The following is a 21101-nucleotide window of genomic DNA, read 5'->3' as shown; positions in this document are numbered from 1 at the left end:
GTGTTAATGCAGGGGTAGGAATTTAAATATTCGTTACTGGAGAGTTAACTAAATTTACTTTGAGAAGATTGTGTAATTTTAGGCGAAGCTCGTTGTGTTCTTCGGTTCTGGAAGAATAATAATGTATTCTTAGTTTTCTTTCCTCCTTTTATTTACTTATTACATTCTTGGTTTCTCTTAGGAAGTTAGCTAAAGAGAGCTTAAAATGTGTGCTTTACAGTGGAATTATAATTTGGTAGAAATATACACGGACTTATTTCACTTGCAGAATTCCACAGTAGAACCGCTCAACCATTGCGCGAAATTGTAGTGCGTCTGACTAATGGTCTACCCAATCTACTTAACACGAGTAGAATCATTTCTACTCTAATTAGAAGCTTCCTAACTTTCACAGCACTTCCAAGAGCTGTTCATACCACGTATACTGTAACAATTATCCATTAAAGAGAGACCAAATTATAAACAATTAGGTCACAAAAATAATTTCCAAGCAATCACTAAAAAACAAATGAACAGCAAGTAGTGTCCACAGTAATGAATTTTATTTAAAATAATCGTTCCACAGGCAGCCAAAATTCTTCCTAAGAAGAATTATAAATAAAAACTCGGTCACAGACTCTGCATAAAGCCGTTTGCAACGTTTCCACCAAAACATTTCTCCACCACCCACGACGTCGCGGTTCCTGCGTCGTTGAAGAAAATTTGCCCGAGCAAGGAAGATTACGCGAAACAAATGGGCATTCCTTTCCTGAGGGAATTAAAAGCGTTCTAGGAACTCCGTCTGAAAATTTAGTAAATTGCTCCTGGGGCTGCGAAAGGGGACGCGGGGCCTCGAAGAGGTTCGGCGAGGGAATTAAGACGCTCGAAACGTGGCGGATTACGTGCTCGTGGGATGACGAAAATTCCGCAGACACTTTTTAGTCTAGTACGCGCGTGGGTGCAGCGAGGCTCTCGTGCCCTCTGAATAGACTGTTTCGGATGGCGCCACCAACCGAGAGCGGCAGCTACGGGCGGGTCCACACTAGGTCACGGGTCGATTTTCACGACGTAACGTTCCAATTCGCGCTTGATATTGATCTGAGCTTTTCCGCCCACGTTACAAACCGCCTTCCTGCCTGGCTGGCGTCTTCTCGCGAAAGGGGTTGGGAACTTTCCTTCTGAAGGGTTGTGGAATTTGAGGACACTGTAACTTGAACTTTGGGAATTTTGGGGCAGTCTGATAGATATACATATATATATATATATCTTTTTATATATATTGGGAATTAAGAGGTTGGAATTATTTGTTAATATATTTATCCTAATTAGGGTACAGGTTGTAACAAATATAGGTTTGGATATTTTAAGGGGTGGTGGAGGACAAGATGTCCTGTGACATAGTGTTTGATCTGTCTCCGTTTTCCAATAATAATGCCTTGAAGTTTCCATTCTCATATGCTAAACTAATAATTACAGGATTCTGTAATTTCACAGATGCATTGAAGGGTAGACATAAAGCAAAGAAGTCTTAATACATTTTGTTGTATCATTTAAGCTTCAATTTTTATAGAGCTTCAAAACTCCGCAATCTACAACATAGGTATTTTGTGTTACACTAAGAACTTTAAGTTAGTGAATGAATGCTAAAAAAAATTTCTCTCATAGCTTAAAAAATTCGATTTTGAAAGAGTTAAGGATATCAAAAAGAGGTTGACACTGAATGAAATATTTAATCTATTTAACTTTGTATTATACTTGTACTAAAATTGCGAAGAAATTAGAACAGATAAGATTGAACTGAATATTAGTAAAATTAAATTATAAATCTACTTTACTATTAATTGAAAGTTAATACTGCAGAACCGATAGCTTCACCGACAATGTTATCTGTCGTGCATTTCAGGCTCAGTTCTCCGCCAAAAAGAAAACAGAATAACCCCAGTAACTCGCGATCCCCGTAACTCTGCTATTAATATTAATGAACCTGTGGATTAACAGGCCCGCATCGTGAAGCATTTTTCTCACGATGCGTTCACCTAGAAACTGTGAATTACGCGAAAAATAAATAACTCCGTAATATTACATAAAATTCCAGGGAAGAGTTATGCCTCAGAGAGAAACGAGCTGCAGTGGGTATAAAACAAGTACTCTAATCTCGACGAACACGGCGTCTCCTTTTTGGGACAGCTTCAACCAATAAATTAAACCCGGAACAAGTGTCTCGCTTTAAATGAAAGCATGTTCAACCTGGTAATGTTTATTGCATTAGAATAAAAGTTAATACATTTGAATTTTTATAGTGATTCAGAGGCAGTGATCAAGTAGTCATTCTTTTGGGACAATATTTTATGGAAATGAAGCCATATTTTATGAAATTCGTGTTATAAAGCTTAGAGGAAGGAAAGATATATAGAGGGATTTGTAATGTTCTGCGAGGAAAATTTGTGCAAACTTTCACATTTGAGACTTGAAATGGGACAAAAATTGAACCCATAGACCACAGAACAGAGCAGACAAGAAAAGATACAGTAGACTACATTTTACAATTACCTAATTTTCATAGTACATATCCACATTCCCACTTGCCATGAAATCTACGTGTCTCTGTATTGGTACGTCTCTCCCGTTGAGTCGCCTCAGTCGGATTTACCCTAATTTGAAAAATCCACGTAGCCTCGCCAGGTTCGCCGAGAATCCACGTAGAACAGCCGAGCGCGAGGGGAATGGCGTCCCTTTCGCGGGCGGAAATTGCAAACGAGCCGAGGAATAAACGGCGTTATCGCGGGCCGCGTACATTACGCCCTGGATACGGAATACTTGGGAAGTTTAAGCGGGCTCGGGGTCGCGGAAAATTTCAAACGGTCCCACCCCTCGCGGCCCTACGCCCTCCACACCCTCGCGGAAGATAAATCCACGAGATATATAGAAGAGGTGCCACCCTCTGCCACCCCTCGACGTCAGGTCGGTCGATCAATTGCGCGCGAAGTAGAAGTTCTAGCTCTCTCTACGGGTGGTTAAAGTTACCCTCAGTCACGCCCCGAGTTCGACGACCTCGCGTGCCGCGATCCCGAAATTACTGAGGACGGAAAGCGCAGCCGTGTGCCGCACAAAATATTTCTGTGCCGTTCAAGGGGGGCTGCGACACGTTAATTCCCGCCGATCGATCATCCAGGGTCGCCCTGTTAAAATAGCTCCGCCACCCCCTTTTCGCTTACGTCACCCACGTGTCCTTGAGAAGCCAACCCCTCGCGGCTAAATACGAGCACAGGAGCCTCTTCTCGTTCACTGGAATGGTTGTCTAGTGGGAGAACGTGGATCTTAAGGGGTTAAATAGAGTTAGAGGATCACAGGGAAGTTACAAGTCCAAGAATTCTTTTAAGAGAAGTATCGATGAAGATGAAGCCAAATGTTTCTTACTAACAGTTACGTCTCTTACAATTAGCTATATTATTCTACATTTTCATGATGAAATATTTATTCAGAGAGATGTTGCCTTTAATAGGAGACATGTTTTTCTGGAAGTGTTTGCTTGTGGACATTGCCCAGCCCAAACATTGCATCTGAAGGTATAAAGTCTAATGGATATATGTAGAATATAAATAAACTTTGGAAGTCCTCGACGATCTCTGAATTTTGATCTTGCATTTTGTTACAAAATGGTACCTTTTTTTTAATTATAGAAGAATTGGAAACAAAATACAAAGTGAGATCGTTAAAGACTTCTAAACTTTATCTATATTTAATATCGATTTGGCTTTTTGGCTTTTATCCATTTCTTTCATCAAAAGAAGAGTTAGGCTCTACTTCCTTCACTGTTCATTTTCACTCCTCACTATGGATGAAATGCAGACGAAAGCAACCTTTACACTTTTCCCTGTAGATGAATCCGCGATGATCAACCAACGTGAAATCAGATTGACCCCTGATGAGGCTAGCTGCAATGCTAGCGAAGCATTGAGATAATTCTTCCAAAAGGAAGAAAACTTACACCCGAAAACCTCAACAGTAAAAACCAAAGTGAAACGTCTAAATTCGCTTTTAGGAGGAAATGTGGTCTTCTGGAATCTTAGTGACTTTCTTTTAGTTTTGCTGGGGAGGGATGATGAAAGTGGAAAGATTTGTTTTGATACAGGATAGAGTTTGGTGGGCACAGAAGGCGTTGCTATGGGGTGGTGAATTTGGGGTGACTCGTGAGTTTGTTCATGGAGGGTTATTAAATTCACGAAGGTGTTCTGTAGTTTGTAGAGTATCAAATGTTGACTCCCCTTATCTTTATCTTTTTCTTTATACAAGATCTTTTGCTTGCAAAATTATCCCGAAGAGAAAGTAAACGTAAATAACAATCGCGAAATGTTTCTACCTCGCTCTTATCGTTTTCGACGAGCCACGTAAATTGTAATTTGTCAAGCTCATTAAGAGGATGTTTTCAGGGCGAGGAGATAACTCAAGCCACCCGTTTAACGAGATAACGAGTGGAGATTCGGTTTTTCTGCCCATTTGCACGACGAACGCATGCAAAAATCGTGACACGTTCCTCAGTTGTTTTTACGTGTCCCTTCTTCTCGACGTGGAAAAAAGTCGGTCGTCGAGAGCGAATGTTTTCGGCCGCGCGATCAATACTACCTTCTCAGTTTCTTCTCACCCCCTCGAACGAACCACTCTCTCTTACCCCTTTCCAAAGAACCGCTCTGACGAATGGAATCTTGGCTTCGTTTCACTCCCGAGCCATAAAAATGAGCTTTAATTGGACCATTCGAGTAGTTCGGGATTTAAAACGCTCCAGGTCGCCACGAAAGCGCTATCTGACTTTCATGTCGACTATGGTCAGGGATCGAAATCGTGAGTACCTAATAGGAAATTAGACTTAATTGTCTTGAAAAAAACGTGTGTTTGCAAGTGTTGGAATTAGTGGTTTTTCAGAAAGTTTTAGATAATGATTGAAGCTTGTGAAGTGATAAGAATATTTTACTTTAATTAGTGTTCTGTTTGTATTGGAGAAGATTAGGATTCCTTTTCTTCAGGTAGGGGTATGTGTTCTTGAGTTTCAGTTATCTAGGAATTCTGTTAGAAACGTAACGAGATTGGTAACTTGGAAACTTATAGTGTTAACTATTGTGTTTAGAGTACATAGCTTGAATTTATTTAGAGAGAAGGTGATTTGCATATATGCATTGTCACAACTTTCATAAGACCGAAGTGGTCTACTAGGAGCTTGAGTTGACACTAGAAACTTGTCCCTCGCTACAAAGTCGTCGGTCAACCTCTGTACATGGGTACAAAAGAAACTCTGAAGTTTCTATACTGAAACTTGCAAAATGTTTACGACTTTCCTTACAATTTTAAGTATTAAGCTTCGTTCAGAAATTTACAGAAGCATTAATAATAATAGGACAGTATTAATCTCATAATACTGCTTCTATTTTTTTACCAATAAAAATATACACATTAAATTGAGTCAACATTAGAAATTCATAAATATTTTACAAAATCAATCATTCGGTATAATTTATTTCATAGCATTCACCACAATACTTACAAATTGCAAAACTATTTTGTAACTATGAACTAACATTTCCTAAGTCAGAGCAAGGAAAGTACTCCATATCAGTAAAGTTCAATATAGAACAGACGGTCAATGGAACGAGAGCAGGAAACCAGACAGTCTCTTCACGATAAATTTCTCGCTTATCATAAACTTTTAATTACGAAACAACGAGGCGGTAATTACGAAACAGCTCTGTTATCTCCTAGATCATTTTTTCCTCTCGACAACAAAGCTCACGATTTCATATTCTCGGTGGAATTTCACTCGGAAATCGTGTCTGACTCGTTGTTTAACACTCGTCACTGTCATTCGTGATTGCGTCGGCTCGCATCGAGAACGAAAACAAGACGCTGCGTATTCATCAGCTTACCCTGTCTCCTCTTTTGTGACGAGACTTCAGCTTATTTTTAAAGTGTAATACAATCATCGTGCAACGAACTGTTGACCCCACTTCCCTTGGAAATCGAAATTCCTCGAAGCTTGGGAGATATTCAAATTTCGGGGCCTCGTTCCAATTTGTGACGATACAGGAAACTTTTCGTCGAACTTGTCACGCTTGTGCATTGTTTGAAACCGTGACGCAACTGTCGATACAACGCATTTATGGAAGCCTCGTTTGCATAATGGGACAGAGTGCACGCAGGAAAATGAAATTCTATATTTAAATAGACACTTTGTGTAAAATTATTCTTGACGTGTACTCGACGATTTTCCACAAAGAAAGGAGAATGGTTATTACAAAGTTCGATCTTGCATGTTCTGTTGTCTTATCAGTTTTCTGAGACAGGACGAATCAGAATTAATTTAACTCTTCGAATGCTAATTCTCCAGCCAATTAGTTCGTAACTAAATTATTCTGTTCCTGAGAACCAACGTGACCCAAGTCCTTTTCTGTTATTTTTCAGGAGAGTTAAAGCACAAACACAATTAGCCATTTCTGAACATAGTAGGTATTCGAAGTAATTTATAAGTTTATAGAATTAAATTTCTTACACTTGTAACACACCTTAATTAAATTCTTATTATTCAAATAACATGAAGAGAAATCAATACGATTGTGTAAAAAACTAAATTGCGAAAAAAATGGACTTGGGTTAGCCTCTGAGGTACAGAATTATCACTAGACTGTGGATTTTTATGCATTTATTAAAATTTGAAATGTGTATAGAATTGTAGAATACATATGATATCCAAAAATATAGAAAATGTGAAAAATATTAAATACAAAAAATTTTATTTAAATTCCTTTTCTTTAACTGGGTTTATAAAAATATGAAATTTCATAAAAATCTGCAGTCTAATTATTATAAAATGAAGCTTCTCAAAGATGTTACGATTTCTGCTTCTTTGCCAAATTCGAATATTTAACATCTACTACAATACTTGGACCATAATTTGTACTGCAAGTGTAACTCGTTAAAAGTCAATAAGTTAAACTTGCAGACAATTTACCAACTTCTATCTCTAAAAGAAATGACGTTTACTACGTTCTTCACAAGTTTTCCTTCCCAGATTTGTTCCTTAAAAAAAAATTGCCCCAGAGTCTCTCTTCCTTGCCAACATAGCTGAATTTTCTTCTCCTTTGGGTCAATATTGCCAAGTTTCCCACATTTGCGGAGAAAATTTGGCAAATTTCTTCAAGCCAACCTTGCTCAAGTCGCAACCTCCTCCAAGCCACTGCTGTAGTAACCCGAGAAACTTGAAACTCCCTCCTTCCATCATAACTTGGCCAAAATTTCTTGAACTCATGAAAAATCCTCCCTTTTCTGGAACAAGTTCACCAGACCTTTCTTTTCCCTTAAGGGGGTATTCTGTTCTAGCCCGCAAGTTTTCAAGTGTTCTTTGTATTACTTTCTTTGTACGGTAACACATTTTTATATCAGACTTCTTCGTACATTTTTCGTCTATATTTAAGGAGCATACACAGTTTTTTTAATGTAAAAATATTGAAAATTGTAAGAGATACAGCTGCTTTAGTACAGCCTCTTCTCTTGAAAATGCCTTCATGGTTGCCATGATTCTGATAGTTGTCTAAAATGAACGAATCGAGAATAATCTTGTACAATATGAACGTGCCTATAGTCAGAACTAGAATTGTGCAAAAATATTGAAATAAAAAAATTTGGCAGCACATTAAAATCAAATCGATTCTTTGTGCCTTTCTCTATCTTTGGCATGTTAAAAATAATACCAAAAACCATTGGATTTTCAAAGTTCTACTTCGAACGATAAAGACAGGTGTGCTAAGGATTCTCTCCAAATTTGGAGCCAATCAAACAATTAGAACTTGAGATATCATGGTAACCATTTGGAAGAATCTAGTTTCCAGAAAATCACGTTTAAAGTGTACCTAATACCATACAATAACGCTGCTTCATAAGTTCCAGACAAACTCTTCTAACTCCACTCATTTTACGAATCCAGCAATATCAATTGGCAGAAATATTCTCGAGAACATATACCCTCAGAAAATGGAATTGAAAAAAATCGATCTTTTTAAGTTTCTAGATCAGGATACCCCTTAAAATACTTCCCCGCAGAATATCGTGTCCCAGAACTCTCGAGTTACCTAATCCTCCAGATACTCTACTGCAAGAGGAAAAGGAGTTAGAGAAGCGACAGGGTGAAATAAGAATCGACACCAGGAGTTAGCTGGCGATTACGCGTAACACGATCCTCGCAATTACGCTCAATATTTTGGTCCGTGGCATTGCGTTCCATGCAACGCCGTAATTGGCGACAGCCGACGATGAGTTCGTCTTCCGAGAACTTTTATTACAGCGCCGCGGCTATTTCTGATCCACGGCTGCATCGCGATTCCGTCTCGACGTCGATGCACGCCTGCAATCGCCGCCTGTTTTTTTCCCTGTTTCCCTCCCTGCGCCCTCCCTTTGCGCTGAGCTCTGGTCAGGTTTTAAAATTGAATCGGGTCGAGCGAGGGTGGCTGACTCACGGTGTCACAGTTTCTCGCGAAATTTGAGCTTTCCTCGAGAGGGCATTTTATTCTATAGAATGTCGAAGAAGGAATTCGAGGTTCTACTACCCCTGGCAAAAAGCTTTTGGCCAAATGTAATAATATGGAGTTGTTTCAAAATGTTGTAGCTCGTGAAATGGAAAATGATATTGTGTGAATATAAGTCGTGTGGGAAAATTGAATAGGTTTGGTACGATAGTATTTGATAGTTTTGAAAATTACTATATTTTTAAATAACTGTATTCTTGCATTTGATGGAAAACTTTTTGCCAGGGGTAGAAACTTTGTATTTTCTTTGGGTGGGTTTCAGATATGAGTATATTTGATTTTAGTTTAGGAGTTTAGAGATTTGAAATCTTAAGTAGAATACACAGGAGGCTGATAGTAGGTCATTCTACGAGTGAAATCATTTTTTATTACGATATTTGGGCTTAAATTAATGGGATATTTTCGATGGAGAAATGAAAGATTGTCTAAAAAATGAAAGATAATAATGAAAAATGGTAATAAGTTGAAAGTGTTTTCTTTACTTATCTTTAAATCGAACAAATTCTATAAAATAAAAGATTGTATAATTATAATGAATAGATGAGATTATATATTTAGTCAAATTTGGGAGCTATCTAGCCCTAATATTTTTTGTTGTACTAATACTGAAGGAATAAATAGACGAATTTTAATTCCTACAGAAGTAATTAGATGTTGAAATTGAAGGCTGTTAAAGTTAAAATTAGAATGCTTCCATCTGTGATCCTTGTACACAAAATTAATTTGGTGTTGTTCTCACATAAGGGAAAAAACTGCTATAGAAACCTCCACCTATTGTCCTTGTAAAGCGAATAAAACAAGGTCTTTCCAATAATACAGACTGTCAAGTGGACGTCTGCTGTAAGAATAAGAAGCTACTAATAGTATCAGTGGAACGTGGTTAACAATGAACATTTAAGTACAAAGCATTCCGCTCGAACTGAATATAAAAGCTTGCTAAGAACTATCGAAATTCTTCCAAAATGATTGACAGTGAAATTTGCAAACATGGCGAGAGAATATTCTTGAAAGTGGGCCTCTCCGATGAGGTCAATCGCTCCGCGGTCACTCGATACAAACATTCATGACCGATATACGAGGAACTCACATGCTCGTTCGAACTTTGACCCGTGAACTTCGATAGTAACGCTTAGCGGTCGACTCCATTAGTTCAGGGTCAACGTCGCTGCGTGTTTCCGCCGCTTTTTCCTCAATTAACACGAATCGATGCTAAGATATTCTGTATTGGTTCAGCTATTTTATTTTTAATAAACTGTCATTGACATCGTTTTGACAAGGCCTGGGAACTCCACTCTTCATTTGCATTCAGCCAGCAGTTTTAGAAACTTCCTGTTTGTATTCGAAACTCACGAGTGACTCATGAGTGAACTTGAAGATTGAAAGAGTGAAACTTGAAATGACTAGATTATATATACGAGTAAAAGTAAGAATTGGTTCTGAATGATTATTTATATCGAAACATTATTCAATTCTAATATTATTTACATACCAAATATTTCATAACTGACATTGACGGAAATACTTTTTCCTGAGATAAAATCAAGGAACACTTTCACTGAATGCCACGACAGATAGACTGGTAACGACAGCAGCGATCAGAGCGCGAAATCAATTCGTCACAGATGCTATGGATCAACGACCCCTGTTTTGCATTATCGAAACTATCGATCGGATTATGTACACGGATCAGTAAATAATAATTAGCACAGTCTGTCATCTGAAACGACAATACCCTTTTTACTATAGTCGCTTTACTTTCACCAGTTGAGCAACGACTGACACGAATAATCCTACAATTTAGTTAATAAAAAATGAGCCCTTTTTTTAACTCCTTTCGAATTTTTATTTTTTATAATTAATCTTATAGACTTTTGACTCAAGCTGGGATGATACATTAAAATAGAAACTTCAATAAGTATCGTAGAACCTTTTCAGACTATTTGAAAGCTTAGAACAATAAAAAAAATAGTCGTGGACAAACTGGACCCAGTGTACTCAAGAAAAGTGTAAAAATCAAGAGTGCTCACAAAAGGATTCTCAATTAATAAAAAGAGACATAAAGACTACTTTCTCAAACATTCTCGATCACAAAAAAAAACCACCAAATCCTAAAATTTGTTAAGAAACATGCTCCCTCACTCAACGAACTCAACCTAATAAATTCTTTTCTCTTGTTTGCAGATCGTAGAACAGGCGGCAAACGACCACGGCGAAACCACCGCGCAAGGTAACTGGTTGCTTTCACCTTATTTGTTCCTATTGTCACAGTGTTCTTTCTGCCGCGGTGAATATCGAGAATCAGCGTTTCGTTGAGTTGTTTAACGATGCACGGGAAACGAGTGGCTCCGAGCGCGATAAATTGACGTCGTTAAAGGCGATTCATACAGCCGCGGGGCGTCCAGGAAAAGGGGGAGGAGATCCGACACAAAAGCCTATGAAACAAGTTTCGGTTCGCCCTGTACGTTATATCATAATTGCGTAGCGTAATATCGTCGGCGGTAACGCTGACTCACTTCCGCCCGCCTTTGGTTTAATATTCCGCTTCTGACGCGCGCCACTTTCGTCCATTCATCCACGTCGAATCGACGATAAGTTCGGTAAATATTCTGGGTTCGTATTAGCCTCGAACAGTAATTCATCAATTTGTGGGATGCTCGATGATGAATCGGTGGGAAGTTGTAATCTCGTCTGCAATAGTAACGTACATCGATATTAAATCAACCAAGGCTCTTGTTTACGCGTTGGCTCCCGTAACACGTGTTTACAGTTATTACGAAAATATTTTGGCTCTGATATTGCACAATGGGTCGTGACTGTAGGATTTTATGGGAGTGATGATAAAGGTGTGATAAAGTTCGCGTGCATGGTTGGGGCTTCAAGCGTTTGGTTTTATGAGGAAAAATTAGATAGAAATGGAGAACGCGTTTGACGCTAGAACTGCCAATTATTTCTGGTTTTTATATCTGAATATATGGGATAGGTAGGTTTCAGGGAAGGAGATAAAATTGACTGTCTATAATATTGCAATAAATATCACAGAAAATGTCGAGAAATGAGTCGTAAAGTTATAGAATTTTTTTAATATTGAAGCTGCAAATCAGATATTTTAAGGGTTTCGAGCCTAAGGTTAAATGATTAAATAGGGTTACGCGACAAGCGTAACGTGGCAGTGATTGGGACACCTGCCCTAGTGTTATTGACTAGTTACTGTGCGCTATTTTGCTTGTTCTACATCGTCTTCCTGGACAGCATGCAAAGTTGCATTCCACCTCGACGATAAATCACAAGGTAATTGAGGAAGCTTGACTGTGACAGATGCTAACTTCTTTCTACTTTCCGTCGTATCAGTTGTGACGAGTGTAAGTTTGTAATCTTCTCACACTTTCAAGTCTGAGGTTAAGTGTGATGTATGATCCGCCGAGATGATAAATCAATCATTGCCCATCGGCGTCGTTCCTTTAGCTATTAAATTGCGAATATTAGTCCCCGTGTCGTGGAAACATTGAGCAACGAAGCGATTTTTATCAGAGGCGATGCAAAAGTTGGTAATTAATTAATGAAGAAAGATTTCTCGAGTCTGCAACAATGTTGCAACTTGAAGAAACTAAAATTTCAGAGAAGGTTAAATTCATAAATTCAGTTTACAAATTTATCGCATTTATGTTAATCTTAAATACACGAGTTTTGGTGAGTTTATTATTACGTGGGCAATTTTCGAGCAACATAGTTGAAATTTATCGATTCCTATGCAAATAGGATCTTCTGTCCATGCATTGATGTGTGTTCGCTAGGTATAAAATTATCGGCAGCATTTAGGAGTAGACAGCGTTGATTTTTCAACTAATCGATGATTTAAGCCCTGTATGTAAATTAATATTTGCAAAGGTTATTGTTCCAATATTTGTCGTGTTAGTATGGATATATGCCAAAGGATTTCGTTACTCGTTTAATAAATAGCAGTAACGAAAGGTGTTGAGTGTGTTAAACGAATATCGCCTATTTGCTCTCATAGTGTGAAATATGGAAAAGTGAACTTCACAAACCTCGAGAGCAATTTGTGAATTTCAGTTTCATGTAGGGATAGGAAAAAATTGAGTAATTTAAACGAAAAGGGATAGTCAAATTAATAGATTAAATATTTATTTATTTATTCCACTTCGTGCTGCAGGTGTTATTACATTATCTCTTACACTATATTTTTAGAGTTTTTATACACTGATAATCTATACATTTATTTATTAAGAATTTGCTGAGTGAAACTTCACTTCTAAGAAAATGAAAAAGTACAAAAACTATTGCAAGTTTTCAGATATTTATTATATCTACATTTCTTTATATTTATTAGTCTTCTATCGAAGCAGGGAATTTTAGTCCACTCTACAGAATTATTTCTTCAATTCGACCTATCAAACACCTTCGAAACTTTTTCCATTTTCTGTTCAGTTTTCCGGTTTTCCTCCCAGTGGCCTCAGAATGTTCCAATTTTCTCGGTCGCGAAATAAAGGGTAGCGAAGGCGTGCCAGCTTCTAAGCTGGCAGAGCCGCGCGGCTCGCGGGGATGATTTATCGTCGCGTCGCGAGGACATTAAGGGTCCGTTCGCGGCGTTGTTAAAATTTAAATCAACAGAATGTGTCGTAACGCCAGCAGGCGAGCATTCACGGTACATTGGGAAGAACGGCCTTGCTACAATATTAGACGCGACATTAAACGCGCAACAAAATGGTCCGTGTACCAGCTCGATCGCCACCGTTCTGCCAGATGCTGCCTTTATTTGCGTCGCGGATCGATGGTCCACCGATCGATCCTTAACGCTCGCGGTCAGATGAAAATAGAACGAGAAATAAGAGGGAAAGAATTCATTCTGTGGCGAGGGACCCAATTTTGGGGGATGGAGGACGCTGGCTATCCTTTAGTTTCTCTGACCATTGGAATAGAAAGATCAGTTATGATGATTAACACTGAAGCTAACTGTAGAAACCAGTGTACTTTCTTTTCTTTTATTATAGGTTCAGCTTTTGGGATTAACCCTCGAGTGCACAGTTTGGGTGAGGGATGAGAGGGATCCGTGAGGATCATTTTCTATTATGTATTTATTTATTAAATATGTATTTAGTAGTAAAATATAGACAAAATGGAGGATCTCTGGGACTCTACCCGTGTTATAGTAGAACAATTTTTCACTTGTGCACTGGAGGGTTAATTTCTGTTTAGTGTTATTGGGTTTAATTCAAAAGTAACCATTTTAGAATTTTAACATGTGCAGCTAAATGATCCTATGTGAACAAATTCTCGAGACACTATGGAGTGTTAGGTTTGTTGTCCTTACTGGTTATCTGGTAAGAGAGCTAATGCCAATGTACATATTGCAGTGTTGAAGGATGCAGAAATAACTTCTCAATGGCCCGGTAACAGAATGTAATATTAACACGTTATGATATTGAATAACATGTGAGTATTCTTTAATAAACCGCAAATAAAGTAATATTATACCACTGGAGTGTTGAGTGATACATGAATATTTTGAAGGAAAGAGAATACAGGGATTAAATAAATTAATTTTAAATTTTCCTTCGTGTCATCATAAATATGTTTGATTACATGCATGTCTCAACAGATAATATATTTACAGAAGAATCTGCCATTGTATTAAGAACCTCTAATCCTAGGGAGCTCAAGGTGAATAAGAAATTTTTCTTTTTTTAGAATGAGGACTAATCTTGTATCTTACTAACGTTAAGCTTCCTGAACTTGAGTATCCCTTACCAAGAACCTTTTACTCACATCATGATGTACCAATCTCCAATCTGTACCAGACTCATCCATTTAAAAAAATCCGTTTCGAGTAAAAGAAGTAAAAGAAGCTTTTTTCATCGTTATCTAACAGCAAATTGCACGAATGCATTAGATTCCTGTTCTTCGCCAACAATTTAGCGCAATACTTTTCACCTAGCAGTTACGACTGTTGATGAATTTTTGCGACGTAGTAAGTGAATCATCGAGTTTGCTTCCCTGACGCTAGTTTACTCCAGTTTCGAGTGGACGCGTGCGTATCGCCACATTCGCCTCGAGTACAGGCCATCATTCGAGCATTTTTGTTCCGCTGACTGCAGACGGACGTGAAAAATGCCAGTCTGGAGCCAGGCCAATGAAACTATTCCCAGAGCAAGTGGCATAAATAGCGTTGTGTTGTGGTGAACGGTCCTCTTCACGGAACGGGAGACCACTTTCAGGGAAAGAAAAAAGGGGATGCGCGAATTTGCACGTCCCTGTGCCAGACATGGCTGTTTCCACGGAAATCTGATACGGTTTACGAGCGAACAGAGAATGTTCCACGGACATCGCGAATGAAATTGATCTTTCGGTGTTTTCTTGCTCTTGACACTCGAGCTTTTCGAGCGTGCCCAACAGTGCCAGAAAAGTGTTACTCATGAGGAGAGCCCTCCAAGTATTACTGTTACTTTTTAAAGAGTATTTGCCAGTTTGTAAAGCCAAACTGACGCGGGTTCGTCATACCAAATATACCAACTCGGTTTGGGGCTTCTGTCCAAGAGACATGTAAAAGTTTAGAAATATTCAGATTTTTAAATTTGCAAATATTCTACTTCTTTAATTTTCAGATTTTTCAATTTTTAGGTACCTCAGTTGTGAAATTCTCACGACAAGCATTTAAGTATTCAAATTTTCAAGTGTTTCGGAAGGTTGAAGTTCTCAAGGCAACCTTTATTGCTAATGTCCTGCAAACTAGTAAAAACTTATTATAAAGTAGATATTACATTGCTTATAGTTTAAACAAAAATTCTGGGTGAATAGAATTTGAGAAATTTAGAAGTATAGCTTAGAGAAAAGTTAAAGTGGTAAACTTCAAAAAACTGAAATTATTTTTTAGGTAAACTATATGGGACTGAAAAACATTTTGTAGAAATTTCTAGAAAATAGCCCAAGACTGAATTCAGAAAAAATTAATTCTGGAATTTCCTAGAATATTTCGTTCTATGAAGTAGAACCTATCTAGCGTGTCTGTATATCACTGTCCATTTCTACTTACGAACTTGTCTGGCAGTTTCTACTTCAAAATGATAATCCATTTCTATTTCTTTAATTTCTCACATTGTTGTGTAATGTCTACAAATTTTGCATGACATTTCTTTATTCGTAAATCACAATGCAAGCTAAATTAATCATGCTTGATCCCTGACCATATACTTAATCTCTGGCAAATTCTCAAACGCTCAACGAAACAAATCTTGGCTAGTAACAATGCTTCAAGTGCCACTTTTCACAAATTAAATACTTTACTTTTATGAACGTTTCCCCTCATTTTCGTAGTCTTATGAGTTTCGTAAATTTCTACATTCATCTTTTCTAAATTATTCCATAGTACTAAATAGACCATCGTTGCTTCGAGTCGTCAAACGATAGGCAGCCGCTATCAGCATCGTAAAATTTGTCCTTGGAAAGCTTTCAGTGTTTCACTGAAGCTCCAAGCAATCCATATCCAAAGTTTTATGAGCGCTCCTTTAGAGAGTAGCATGGTGTTTTAAAACAACCGCCTGACCGAGAAAAACTATATTTCAGCTTAAAAGTCCATAAATCTTGAGTAATAAGTAGGATTATCAAGGTTTACAACTTTTTTAATTATCTTCATTATACATCCGAAATACTTAAAACAAAAATAGATTTACTAGCCATGAACAAAAATTTAGAAGTAGTACTATGAAATGACTTTATTTATATCTAAAAATAACCACATTAATTACATTTCTCGGAAAAAATAGTAATATCAATATCTTTATGATTTTTCTTTAACTTACTCAGTGAATTAGAGTTAATCTAAACAAAAAAAATATACAGGGTGTTCCAGATAGAATCAATAAACTTTGCCAGTATATTTGAGAGGTCATTCTGAACACAAAATATTATACACTATACAATATATCCTTACATAGCTTTTGCAATTTTTATCACTACGTATTAAAAAAATTATCGATTATTCTATAAACGTGAACAAGAAATTGAGCCAAACCCTTCTATTAAAAAGTCTCGTGGTTCCTTCGAAAAAAATTCTCAAAATGTCCCTCTTCTTCCTCTTCTCAACCAGAAGACCCTTTCAAGGATCTTCAGCAACTGAAGAACTTAAAAAGAGACCAAGAATTAAGTAGGCAGAAGATAATCAACATCACAAATTCTTAATAATAAGACGACTGTTTTAGAACTGTTCATGTCTGGTCAGCAGAACGTGCTGTTGCATTTTCTGCAGAAGTGGTTGAAGGCCCATTCACACCGCGACCGGTCACTCGGTCGACCGACGGTATTCCTGGGGTGACACGCGACGCGCACCTTCGTACCCGATGGAGATGAGGTCTCTCTATTTATAAATGTGGGTCGACGTGGCTGTGCAGCCGGCTCGTTCGTTATTACGAGTCCGCGCGCGGAAACGGGAGTCCTCGGGTTAGCTGCACCGCCATATACTGACAGATTAATTGAGACCTCTGGATGGGTAATTGGCCCGACGCGCCTGAAATAGGTCGATCGGAGATTGTTTCGCCCTGCCTCTCGTTCCCTGTGTTCGAGCCTGACAGAGGGGGAGACCTGGGGAGAACGGGATCGGATTTAACCCCCTCGGGGTCGATTTTATTAGAGTTCGGGAATACTAAGTTATACCCATTTTTAGTACTTTTATTCAATTTGAGAAGGATTTTTTTATGTCCCTCGGGAATCTTTGCTCTCATTATTTGTTTATTGTTTTATTATAATGTTTATTAAGTAGGTGAGTGGTTTAGATTACTATTTGGAGGTGCTTGCAGTGGAAGTTTGTCTTTATTTATCAAAAGAATGTTTGTATATTTTAATATATCTAGTAAGAATAAGGTTTACTAATTTTATGACGGCGAAAGAAAGGATTTAGATCAACCTATTTTCTCTTTCAGTGTATTAAAATATCAAAAGCATTCTTATTAATACCATAGATTGTTAAGGTAAAAGGAAGTGCACAGCGTACATTATGTGTTGAGTATCTCTAGAAAGGGTAATCAGTGTAAGTAACTCGCGCATGTAAATGGATGTGGGCATAGAGTTCGTGGAAAATCATTTTCCTTCTCTAATGGACTATAGACAATAGTGACCAGAGATAGAGAAACTTCGGTCGGTGTTTTTTTAATACCTGGAACGTGTGACATTTTAAATGCGAACTTCTGAGATAGTTTCTCTATCATAAAGCTTTCAAAATATAGTAAAATATTTTCATAGTGTTCATGAAAAGATATTACCTAAAACTTCGCTCATACAAAATAGTAAACTGAGTATAAAAATTTTAGGGATGTTTTCTCGCCCTTAATTCGTCTTCCTTTTTTATTTTGAAAGCTTTCGAAGTATCAGAAGAGTACTTCTACTACAGAAGAACTCTTATAAAAGGGAGAGCAGTGGTTTTCATCATTCGATATTCTCTAAACGGAATATTTTGGAGTCACTCCTGTTAGGTACACTAAATGGCGGCAGAGGTCTCGTAAACACGATTAAAAGGGATTGGCACGAAATTCGCGTCGATCGAGCTGCGAGGTCGCTGTGATTTCTCAACCCATGCTACGTTGGCCCCACCTAGAGTCATCGGTAACCTATTTCACTGCTTAAGCCTATAAAAGCTCGTTTCGATGCTCGAGGTATATCAATCGACAGCTACTGCCTCGAGGTCGCATCGTGGCTTCTTATTTTTAGAAAATTATTAATGTATCTTGTAAACAGGAATCTGACACTTTGTTTACTGTCGGGAGCTGTTTATACACTTTTTAATATTGTCTTTGAAGGTAGCAAGGCCACTCGAACCAAAATTTTCCCCTGATGCTGTCTAAGATCATTCAGTTTTCACTCTTGGGGTCTTTGAAGGTCAAGTTCCTTGGTTTTCTATGTTAAATCACAGATTTGATATCCCTTCTTTAGAATTTTGCATTAATTTTTAGAGAAATTCATGTAAATTAATGCATTATTAACTGAGAATTTTACTCTGATATTTTTCAATAATCACAAGGCTAGAATTTCCTCTGCTTTTAGTTTCTTCAATTTTGTAGTCTTAGAAAAAGTTACAGTAAAAGCTCACATTGAAATTGAAAATTTGATCAAAGTCTCAAACAAGTTTCTTAATTTTCTTCTTACCTTACCTTATTTCATATTTCCTATATAAACTAAAATTAGTTCCTCTGCTTCGAAGTGTTTCCAAGCACTGGTCAGCACAGAGTAATCGTCTCGAATCTAAATAGAATCATCTAAAATTTATTTACCAGCTCCTTTCTAAATACAAAAATAATCTGAATAAAAAATGTGCCAGCACGTTGCCCTCCTGATTTCAGTTTCGAGCAAAGTTTCTTACAACTTTGCTCGAAAGAAAGCACAAGCGCGTACTATTTTAGCGCGTCTCATCTCCGCGTGTTTGCAAACTATCTTGCGTAAGAGCGTCTCTAAACGGTCCAGAAAAGTGACTCACGAGATTCCGCGAAGAGGAGGAAAACTGGTGGCGTCTCGCGGCAAGGGCCGTGTGTTTTCCATCCAACGACGTCGAGACGGCGCGGAACGGAATGCGTATTCGTGACATTTGAAGGGGTGTCTTAAATTAAAACGATGGCAGAGCGGCCGAGCTGGCAGGGAGCGAGCGAAAGAACGCGGCGATTGCCACATCGACTTTTTGGCAGTGGATGTTCTGGAACGCTCCCTCGTTCGACTCTCTCGCCATCTTCCTCTTCTACCTTCGCGATATGTGCAATTAACCAATCACCGATTGACAGCCAATCACGAACCCTTATAGCCTGAGGCGTTCAATCACTCACGAATTTGCTTACAAAGAATCGTGTGTTACATTCCCACGTTCGGATTCTGAAGATGAGATGCATACGATTTCACTGTGCTAATTTCGGGAGAGTTGTAGAAACTTTTTTAAATGTCTATTTAATGAGCTTCTTAATTTGATGATATAAAAATAGTAGAAGGCTGCAGTTGAAGACATTTTTATTTGTGATGTTCGCTATTTTGTCGTGGCTTTCTTGAGCTTCGTATTCTTTCGAGGAAACTCTGTTCAAAGACACTTAAGTATTTTTTCATACAGGCTGAGTTTCACAACTGTATCACTTGAATTTTCTTGAAAACTATTTGTTGCATGAGAAAATATTTCAGACGAAAGTTGTGTGGTATCCAAGATAAGCTTCTTTTGATATTAAACAACTTTCGTTTGAAACATGTTCCCATGCAACAGATAGTTTACAACAAAATTTTGTTTTCATTTTCACTCTGTATACTTGAATTTACCTAAAAATTCTTTCTCTTGTATACTTGTATACTTCACTCTTCTGTATACTTGAATTTACCTAAAAAGTTCTCACGTTTTATGTATAACAGACTTGGTTCTTTAAAAAAAATTATTTTTTGACCGAACATAAATTCGCACCTCCACTTCTGAAACACCCTGTATATCCAAGAATTCAATGTCAGATGATTAAAAAACAGTGTAAATGCACTGTTTCTTCAACGAAAGGCCAACATTTATCAGGACAAACAGGTCGACGCAAATGAATTCTTTCTGCGCTGGTCTGACTGCGGACGGTACTATTCCACTGCATCGAATACTCCAATCCGTATAGTCCTTATTGCATACTCTGAGCCTAGTTGGTAATATTCCAACGAAAGAGAACAGGACAGGTGACGCGTAATTGTCCAATCAAGTGAGATACGTGTAAGAACCTATGAAGTTTTCCACAGTTGTGTTCAGTAATCCCATTCCAAGGGCAAGTTTAAGTTCGTGATCTCTCGCCCCTGACTCGTGATCCACGAGGCTATCAATCTTGATACACTAATGTGTGACGACGTTTAATCTGGAGATCGATTTGTTCGAGAAAATTATTGATGGAATGATCCAGTTTGATATTAGTCGAATGATTCTTTAAAATTGTAGAAGTTAGATATATTATAGTTTGAGGGGGATGGAAATAGAAATTATCGAATTTTACGATCTTTTTGAGGAAAATTTTAGTGGAACTAAAAAGTGTAGTTTATAAGACGTTCCAGAAGTATAATTCATAAATTTGTCTTCTCAGCTTTTTTAGTTTTAAAACTAAAATTAAGAAAAATTAAATAATATTGTCCTTCAGCGTGATAAATATGAATACGCGAGTTATCTCAAATTAAAAATTCTTTTTATAAATTTCGTTAGTTGCCTGATATATAAAATATTCTATGCATATTTAATTCTGAAGTATAAGTTCTCTCTATAACCTAGAAACTTTGTAAAATTCAGAAGTTTAACTTGTAAGACTTTCCGAAATTATAATTTACAAATTGGGCTTCTTAGTTATTTCAGTTTTAAAATTAAAATCAGGAAGAATTAGATAATATCGTCCTTAATGCATATTTAAATATAAAGTACGTATCCTCTCTATAGCCTAGAAATTTAGAAAATCCTACTCATAGTAAATCATGATACCTCAAAGAAAAATTTCTCATATAAATTCCTTAGAAATCAGTGAACTACAATTTCTATAAATTCACACGAATTTAAACTAATTTAATATAAACCTC

General features: G+C 37.5%; 1 protein-coding gene and 1 long non-coding RNA gene across 2 annotated transcripts in view; one reads left to right on the top strand and one right to left on the bottom strand.

Moving 5' to 3' along the window:
- Nucleotides 1–21101, top strand: part of LOC143178070 (uncharacterized) — a 101573-nt gene that overhangs the window by 13060 nt on the left and 67412 nt on the right. Inside the window, exon 2 of the mRNA XM_076376504.1 lies at nt 10728–10773. The gene's annotated coding sequence lies outside the window, so the exon portion shown is untranslated. The remainder of the gene's footprint in view (nt 1–10727; nt 10774–21101) is intronic.
- Nucleotides 17051–19198, bottom strand: LOC143178359 (uncharacterized). Its single transcript, XR_013001769.1, has 3 exons — nt 19021–19198; nt 18698–18788; nt 17051–17135 (listed from the first exon to the last, which is right to left on the bottom strand). It is a non-coding gene; the product is annotated as an uncharacterized LOC143178359 (long non-coding RNA).

Source organism: Calliopsis andreniformis, chromosome 4, assembly GCF_051401765.1.
Source record: "Calliopsis andreniformis isolate RMS-2024a chromosome 4, iyCalAndr_principal, whole genome shotgun sequence".
Classification (NCBI taxonomy): Eukaryota; Metazoa; Arthropoda; class Insecta; order Hymenoptera; family Andrenidae; genus Calliopsis; species Calliopsis andreniformis.
The sequence above is the reverse complement of the archived record's forward strand: the minus strand, read 5'-3'. Positions and strand labels throughout refer to the sequence as shown.